This window comes from Heterodontus francisci, unplaced genomic scaffold (assembly GCF_036365525.1).
Source record: "Heterodontus francisci isolate sHetFra1 unplaced genomic scaffold, sHetFra1.hap1 HAP1_SCAFFOLD_61, whole genome shotgun sequence".
Lineage (NCBI taxonomy): Eukaryota > Metazoa > Chordata > Chondrichthyes > Heterodontiformes > Heterodontidae > Heterodontus > Heterodontus francisci.
Genome location: NW_027141441.1, coordinates 5,477,954 through 5,486,859, shown reverse-complemented (window position 1 = coordinate 5,486,859; position 8,906 = coordinate 5,477,954). Strand labels below are relative to the sequence as shown.

At 50.4% G+C, this 8,906-nt stretch overlaps 1 non-coding gene across 1 annotated transcript; it reads left to right on the top strand.

Moving 5' to 3' along the window:
* Nucleotides 1–297: 297 nt before the first annotated feature.
* On the top strand, nt 298–369 carry trnaw-cca (transfer RNA tryptophan (anticodon CCA)). The gene has a single exon. It is a non-coding gene; the product is annotated as a tRNA-Trp (tRNA).
* The last annotated feature ends 8,537 nt before the right edge of the window (nt 370–8,906 follow it).

The following is an 8,906-nucleotide window of genomic DNA, read 5'->3' as shown; positions in this document are numbered from 1 at the left end:
TTATTAAACTCAACTTCCCAGCTTAGTTAAATGTAATACTTACTGTGTGTGTCCGACACGGACTCAGCCCGACCTGGACCCAGCCCGACCCGAACCTGGCCCGACCTGACCCGAGCCCGAAAGCCAGACCCGGAAGAGCGACCCGACACGACCCGAACCCAACACGGGTCCCGTCGGGTTCAGGTCGGGTGGCAGGCCTTTGCAGAGCGGAGGTCAGATGAGGATTGAATTAATTTCAATCACTGAATCTAAACAAGAAGGAAATCTGCCAGGAATGGAAGACCTTGCTTTAGCTGTGAGCTTGTGGCGCAACGGTAGCGCGTCTGACTCCAGATCAGAAGGTCGTGTGTTCGAATCACGTCAGGCTCAGTTATGTTTTACAGCAGCTCAAGTTCCTGGATTTGATATCAGAAGAGAGTTCGATCCATTGGAATGTTCAGTGAATGGTTGAATTTCAAGATCAACTTCAATGGATTAAAGTCCTGATTCCTGGTTCCGTTCCATTTCCATGCTCAGTTCTAATTTCACACTGTTTTCTATCAGAACAATGTTTCAGGGATGTGATGTGTCCATTGTTTGCACAATCGCTCTGTCACCCAGTGTGAGAAATAAAACACAAACCGCACAGCATGCGGCTCAAACCCATACCTGGCTCTGTCTATAGGCCGCTTAGTTCAGTTGGTTAGGACGCAGTGTTGATAACAACAAGGCTGTGGATTTGATCCCCATGTGCGCTGTCACATGGTCAGTCAATAATTTGACACATTTTTGTAACACTTAAAATCCAACTTTTAGATGCAAACAAGTTTACGTAAAATGTCAAAGGGAATTTATTTTGAATAACATCCATTGCATCTTTGTCACTGGTCTGGAGTAACACAGAATTCTTTCCAATTATCTTCCATTTGCTGATAAACATTGAACTCGTGGCCTGTTCTTGTTAATGGTCACGAGCAGCAAAAACAGACAGAGCAAGTCTGACCGCCCAGAGATGTGGAAAAGGCTTCAGTTTGGGACATATGCAGCAAATCAAATGTTCTCCCGGCCCCGAAAGATTCAAAAACTGGGGAAAAGGACACAAGGAGATAGAGAATAAGCTAAAGCTGACAATGTAAATATTTCCCATCCTTGATATCTCTCTATTCCAATCCAACCTTCAGAGTTGGGTAAATAATTTCAGTGTAAATTGTGCAGCTCAAGAGTCAAAACCAAAGGGCGATGCAGAATAAAGGAAAACTGCCAAAACCCCAGATTGAACCAGGGATCTTCGGTCTAACACACTCCCAACTGAGCTATTTCAGTCTCACAGGCTTGGGATGATAAGTGGCAAGTAACATTCGCACCACACAAGTGCCAGGCAATGACCATCTCCAACAAGAGAGAATCTAACCATCTCCCCTTGACATTCAATAGCATTACAATCACTGAATCCCCCACCATCAACATCATGGGGGTTACCATGGGTAGCCATACAAATAACGTGACTACAAGAGCAGGTCAGAGGCTTGGAATCCTGAGGCGAGTAATTACAGTGCAGCTGGGGCTCCACCCCAGGGGCTGAATTTGTTCTGTAAACCATGAACCAGCTTCCTCTCAAATCCCAGGTTTATCAGTAAATCCTCTTACAAAAGCCCCAAAGTGTGATATATTCCTCTCACTCATCCAGAATAAAAGTTACATCTTTTGCTCTTTTTACCTTCCAAACATTGACTTCTATTTTGCTCAGCATTTATTTCTCTATCCGTTTTATGTTGGGCATTTCCTAATAAACATTTCATTTCAATTATTTATGAGGGATGAAATGAACAGAAAAGATTTTCTGCAATGGAACCAGGGGTGTGGGACAGAGTGAGTGGTTCGGATCTGGAATATACTGCCTGAGAGTGTGCTGGAGGCCGATTCAATCGTGGCTTTCAAAAGGGAATTGGATAAACACCTGAATAGAGAAAATTTGCAGGGCTACAATGAAAGGGCAGAGGAGTGGAATTAGCTGATCTGCTCTTGCAAAGAGCTGTCATGGACATGATGGACTGAATGGTCTCCTTCTGTACTGTAACCATTTGATTCCTTGATTCTAACTCTGTCAAAGTTGTTCTGAACTTTCTCTGCTCCAAGGAGCACAACCCCAGCTTTTCCAGTCTCTGCACACAACTGAAGTTATGAGGAACCATGGGGAACCCACTGTAAACCTTCCTCCAGACAGAAATACAACTGTTCACCACCACACTGTGACCCAGCTATTCACATGATTTGGATGTGGGGACCAAATGTAGTATTTCCAAGTTTGCAGATGACACAAAACTAGGTGGGAATGTGAGTTGTGAGGAAGATGCAAAGCGGCTTCAAGGGAATTTGGACAGACTTAGTGAGTGGACAAGAAAGTGGCACATGAAGTATAATGTGTAAAAACGTGAGGTTATCCACTTTGGTAGGAGAAACAGATGTGCAGATTATTTGTTAAATGGTAAGAGTGTGAATGTACAAAGGGGCCTGGGTGTCCTTGTCTATAAGTGACTGAAAGCGAACATGCAGGTGCAGCAAGCAATTAGGAAGGCTAATGATATGTTTGCCTCTATCACAAGAGGATTTGAGTACAGGAGTAGTGAAGTCTTGCTTCAATTGTTTCTAACCTTGGTTGGACTGCACTTTGGAATACTGTGTGAAGTTTTGTTTCCCTTACCTTAGGAGGGATATCATTGCCATAGAGGGAGTGCAACGAAGGTTCACCAGACTTGTTCCCGGGATGGCGGGACTGTCAAATGAAGAGAGATTGGGGAAACTGGGCCTGTATTCTCTAGAGTTTTGAAGAATGAGAGGTGATCTCATTGAAACTTACAAGATATTGAAAGGGATAGACAGGTAGATGAAGCTAAGATGTTTCCCCCGGTTGAGGCGTCTAGAACCAGGGGACACAATTTCAACGTAAGGGGAAAGCCACTTAGGACAGCGATGAGGAGAAATTTCTTTACTCAGTGGGTTGTGAATCTTTGGAATTCTCTACCTCAGAGGGCTGTGGAAGCTCAGTCATTGAGTATGTTTAAAGCAGAGATTGACAGATTTCTAAATACAAATGACATAGGGGATATGGAGATAATGTGGGAAAAAGGCATTGAAGTGGACGATCAGTCGTCATCATATTGAATGGCAGGGTGGGCTCGACGGGCTGAATGGCGTACTCCTGCTCCTATGTTCCTATCAGTCTGCAAACTTCATATGCATGCTGTCATTGTCCCTTTTATTCCATGGGCTTCAGTTTTACTGGCAGTCTAGTATGTGACATCATCAAGAAGGTTTTCAATAAGTTGAATAAGGAGAAATTGTTTCCAGTGGCAAAAGGGTCAGTAACCAGAGGATGTATTTATCAGGTGATTGAGAAAAGACCAGAGGCGAAATGAGGAATGATTTTTTATCCAGTGATGTGTTGTGATCTGGAATGCACTGTCTGATCGGGACTTGAAAGCAGATTCAGTAGTAACTTTGAAAAGCAATTGGGATAAATACTGGAAGGAAAAATGTACAGATTACAGGAAAAAGCTGAACACCAGGACTAATTGGATAGCACAAGCAAAGAGACAGCACTGACACAATGGACCAAATGGTCTCCTTCTTTGGGTATCATTCTATGGTTTTATGAACATAATGTTGATACAATTCGCTGAGTTGGAAGGGAAGTGAACCCAGATTCTGGGTATTCTAACCACCAGACCCAAACCAACTGAACAAGCCATAAAATCAAAGCAAAATACTGCGGATGCTGGAAATCTGAAACAAAAACAAGAAAAGCTGGAATCACTCAGCAGGTCCGGCAGCATCTGCGGAAAGAGAAGCAGAGTCAACGCTTCGGGTCAGTGACCCTTCCTCGGAACCAGCCGAGGAAGTGTCACTGACCCGAAGCGTTGACTCTGCTTCTCTTTCCGCAGATGCTGCCGGACCTGCTGAGTGATTCCAGCATTTCTTGTTTTTGTTCCAACTGAACAAGCCTGTTGTTTAATCTCTGTTTTTCACACCAGCTTCTCCTCGCTCTTTCTGTGTTTCCTGCCTGGTCTGTTCCTCTGAGCTTTATTCCTGACACTTTATTGAGAATGCCGCTCACTGCGCCTCTCACTCACACCGTCACTCCACCCCTTCACCCACTTCCAAACCTCTCTGTTGAACAGCACCTCACATCTGCTCCTCTGCTGCATTAATATACCAGGAAAACATTTTCAAACAGACATTTCCAGACAGTGAACGTCCCAGTAAGACAAGGTAAAGATCAGATTCATTCACTTTAAACACAGAGAGAGCAGCTCTCCCTGTTCAGGCTAAGGAGCAGATGTCGTTTCACTCCCATTAGTCTTCGAGACATGGGCCAGAATTTTAAGGGACCGTTGGAGACGGGAATGGAGGCTGGGGAGGGGGAGAGGGGTGTATAAAATAGGGATGGAAGACGTCGGACCGGATTTTTCTGTCGGCGGCTGACATGGAGGGCAGACTTCGCACATCCAGTCGGCAAGAAGGCATTTAAAGTATTTATGAGTCCAATTGTCAGCAATTTTATTCACTGGGTCCAATTGAACTAATAGCACACGGGAACCACGGGGCTTCAGAGCCTCGCCTGGTTAAAGGAGGTGACTGGGAGGTGGGAGCTGAGTGTTGTCTTCACTGGGAAGCTATCGGGTGAGGCAGCGTAACTTGGCAGCAAGGGTGGAGGGGGAAAGGGCATCGGGAAACACTGTCAGGAGTGGGGGCTCATGTGCCAGCTCTGCAGGGCGAGCAACACCAGGGTGCCATTGGGGCAGTGCCACCTCATTGAGGGTGACAAGTGAGGTAACTGTGACTGGGTGTTGTTTACTGTGAAGGCCTTGCACTCAGGGAGGGGCAACCTCTCATGGGCCTCATTCACCCTGGATTCGAGGCTCCCATTGAAGAGGAGGAGGAGTAGAGAGGGAGGCCCAGGCACCAGCAGGGACTCCACAGCAGCTTGGGGGCCCACAGGAGGGCCAGTCTCGAACAGGAGGCTGGAGAAGGAGGCAGAGGAACACGTCAGCCGAGGTTCAACTACCTGCAGATGTCCGAGTGACAGTGTCTCCACAGACGGCACCTCTCCACGGAAGTCGTCACTGATCTCTCTGCCATGATGCAGCTGTGCCCCATGGGACTTGGTGGGCACCTGATGCCAGTGTCACTGAAAGTCACCGTGCCACTGAACTTCTACACCAGCAGATCATTGTGGGGATCCACTGGAGATATGTGTGGAATCTCACAGTCTGTGGTGAATCAGTGCATCAAGGAGGTCATCAATGTCCTGTTCAGGAGGGCCGGTGACTATGTGCACATCGATCCAAACAGTCAAGCTGAGAGGACTACAGGATTCAGGGCCATCACTGGATTTCCCCAGGTGTAGGGTGTCATTGACTGCACCCAAGTGACCATCAAGGCTCCTGCAGACCAGCCAGCAGCCTTCAACAGGAAGGGCTTCCACTTGCTCAGTGTGTAACTGGTCTGTGACCATCACAAATGGATCCTACAGGTGTGTGCACAAATCCCGGGAAGTAGCCACAATGCCTGCATACCAAGGCACTCCCAGGTGCCAGAACCTTTCCGCGGCCCCATCCGCTTTCAGAGATGGATCCTTGGAGACAAGGGCTACCCACTGAGGACATGAGTACTGACGTCTGTGAGGAACCCACACATGGATGCAGAGGAGAGCTACAACACCTGCTGCGGGTCAACCCGAGCGACCATCAAGGAGGCCATTGGTCTCCTGAAGATGAGATTCAGGTGCCTAGATCGATCCAGTGGAGCCCTTCAGTACTTCCCGGCGAGAGTCTCGCATATCTTGGTGGTTTGCTGTGCACAGCACAATCTGGCATGACAGAGGGGTGAGGTGTTGACTCGTGAGGATATCGTGGAGTGTGATGTCTCCTCTGATGATGAGGATGTGGAGGAGGATGCTGTCCAAGCAGTGCCAGATGAAGAACCTCGGGAACAGCAAGAAAGGGGCCATGAGATACACACAAGGGAGACATGAGACACCCTTATACATTCAAGTTTCCTTTGAGCCTTACCACCTTCTGGAACCACAGCAAAAAAGTCTTAGCTTTAAGCAGCCCTGTTGTCGCCTCCTTCCTTCTGCACTGCAGCGTCCAGGTACACATCGCACAGTGACAAGGCCGAAGCTTTGTGAACTCAGGGCTTGGTCCCTCACTTCCAGCCCCTTGGGAGGAAGGGTTTAAATGAAGTCCCAAAGGGCATCAACAATAAGAAGGAGACATAGTGAGAGAACATCATTTCTTTCTTCCGTGTGACACCAAACGCAACCCTATCCATCTGGAATGCACATTCACCATGAACCCTAAGTGAATCTAGGTGCTCTTCTGAAATCTTTTCCGCATGCTCCGACATGGTGCTCCCCCTGCTCTGTCAGCTGAGATGGAGACAGGCTGCTGACCTTGCTGCCCCATGGCTTGGGATGACATTGGTGGCCGTCCTCTTGCTGCCTGAGGCCTGGAGCGCCCCGGCACACTGAGGACCACCTGCACAGGTACAGGGACCCCCTCTGTCATCGAGGGTGATGGAGGCAGGCACTGGCATCACTTGTGTCACTGGCAGAGGGGCTTTGGAGCTACTGTCCACACCAGGAGCACCCTGAGAGGAGACTCCAGATGTAGCAGCCAGCTGCTCCTCCCCCTTATAAGACACACTTGTACCTCCCTGCTGACCTGAGAGGGACGTGGACCTGGTGAAGAGTTCAGGTGCCTCGTCCCCCCTCTCACCTTGTCACCGCTGGATGGATCTCATGGACAAAGCGATGGAGTGCAAGTCTGCGCACATCTCCGGCGGCCACTGATTGGTCGGCTGGATCTGGCTCTCCATCAGAGTCACCAATCTCTCAAGGAAGGAAGCCAGACACACCCCCATCGGAGACAGTACAGCATGCAAGGCCTGGATGGACTCCTCCATCATACGAGCTTGGGTACACATAACCTCCGGCAACTCTGCCAGATGTTGCCTGACCTCTTGCTGCAGCTGCAGCATTTCCCGTGTTGCTGGTGACACCAGAGGCACGTCATCAGCCTGGGACTCAGCTTGGGCCTGGCCTCCCACAGACTTCCAACTGCCAGTGGCCTCGGCTGTCACTGCCTCCGTCAGCTGCCCGGGCCTGTCTATGACGTGCTCACCAGCTTGTGTGCCCAAATCTAACAGCGAGTGGATACCCACCGAGTGAGGGTTTCTGTGCTGGTGGAGAATGCAGGGGAATGATGTGACGGTGCACCCTCTGAGGCTCCCTCCTCCTCCTCAGAGGTGTCTGGCTGTCCCCCAGTCTCTCCAGCTCTTCGCTCTTGTCGTTCATCCTAGCCTGCATGTGCAAACAGGGACATTGAAGGGTTAGCGTCTTCATATCGTGACATTCCAACCACCCCTAAAGTGCAGCTCCATTGATGCAGTGGTGAACAGATGAACAGTGTGGCTCCTTTGCAGCGGATGCTCCCTTGTGCCCCAGGAGATGTTCACTCACTCTCTTTGGTAGGTGTCCCTGTCTCTCCATCAGCTATGGAGCAGCTGCTTTGCTGCCCGGCCTGTTCCATGGCCTCCTCCTCCATCGGGATGAGGACATGGAGATAAGGCATCCACTGCCAGTCTTGACACGCTCTTTCCGATTGTGGGCTGTCTTCTCCTGCAGCCACTATGATCAACAAAGTTAGTCTCCCAGCGGGGACAAACCCAATATCTCTGATGGTGATAGTCCAGCAGTCCATGATGTGGACACACATATTCCTCCTGCATGTGGCCCCTCTCGAGGGACTGTGTGAGTTTATACAATGACTGACGTGCACCTCCCACCGAGATGCAGCCAAGCCTCAGGCAGCATGTCCTGCTGCCCTTCCACAATACACATGACTGGGTGGTCACTCCCTTTCCACCAAACACTCCCTCTCACTCTGCCATGCGCAATGTCCAAAGGGTCCAAAGTGTTTTGAGTTTGCACCTGAGCAGCCCGGATCCGGTCATTGACCCACTTCGTGCACTGGATCCATGTCTTGGGGGTGACCCCACGGCTGCTGACTTCACCTACTATCTCAAAGCAGCTTTGCTTGGTCAGGCGGACAGGTCTCCACCTCCCATCCCTAGGGAAGAGGATCTTCCACCTATCTGTTGTCACCTGGAGGCGAACCTGCAGGAAGGCATCGCCAAACCATTGGACCATGGTCGCTGCAGGCTCGCATTCAGCTCCTTACCTATCAGGCAGCAGAGACAGCAGAACGGGTCCTGGGGCATCAGTGACAGTAGAACGGGTCCTGGGGCATCAGTGACAGCAGAACGGGTCCTGGGGCATCAGTGACAGCAGAACGGGTCCTGGGCAGCAGATGCAGCAGAACAGGTCCTGGGGCAGCAGATGCAGCAGAACTGGTCCTGGGGCAGCAGAGGTAGCAGAACGGGTCCTGGGGCAGCAGAACGGGTCCTGGAGCAGCAGAGGCAGCAGAACGGGTCCTGGGGCAGCAGAACGGGTCCTGGGGCATCAGAGGCAGCAGAACGGGTCTTGGGGCAGCAGAATGGGTCCTGGGTTAGCAGATGCAGCAGAACGGGTCCTGGAGCAGCAGGGGCAGCAGAATGGGTCCTGGGGCATCAGAGGCAGCAGAACGGGTCCTGGGGCATCAGAGGCAGCAGAACAGGTCTTGGGACAGCAGAACGGGTCCTGGAGCAGCAGAGGCAGCAGAACGGGTCTTGGGACATCAGAGGCAGCAGAACGGGTCTTGGGACAGCAGAACGGGTCCTGGGGCATCAGAGGCAGCAGAATGGGTCTTGGGACAGCAGAACGGGTCCTGGGGCATCAGAGGCAGCAGAACGGGTCTTGGGGCAGCAGAACGGGTCCTGGGACAGCAGAACGGGACCTGGGGCATCAGAGGCAGCAGAACGGGTTC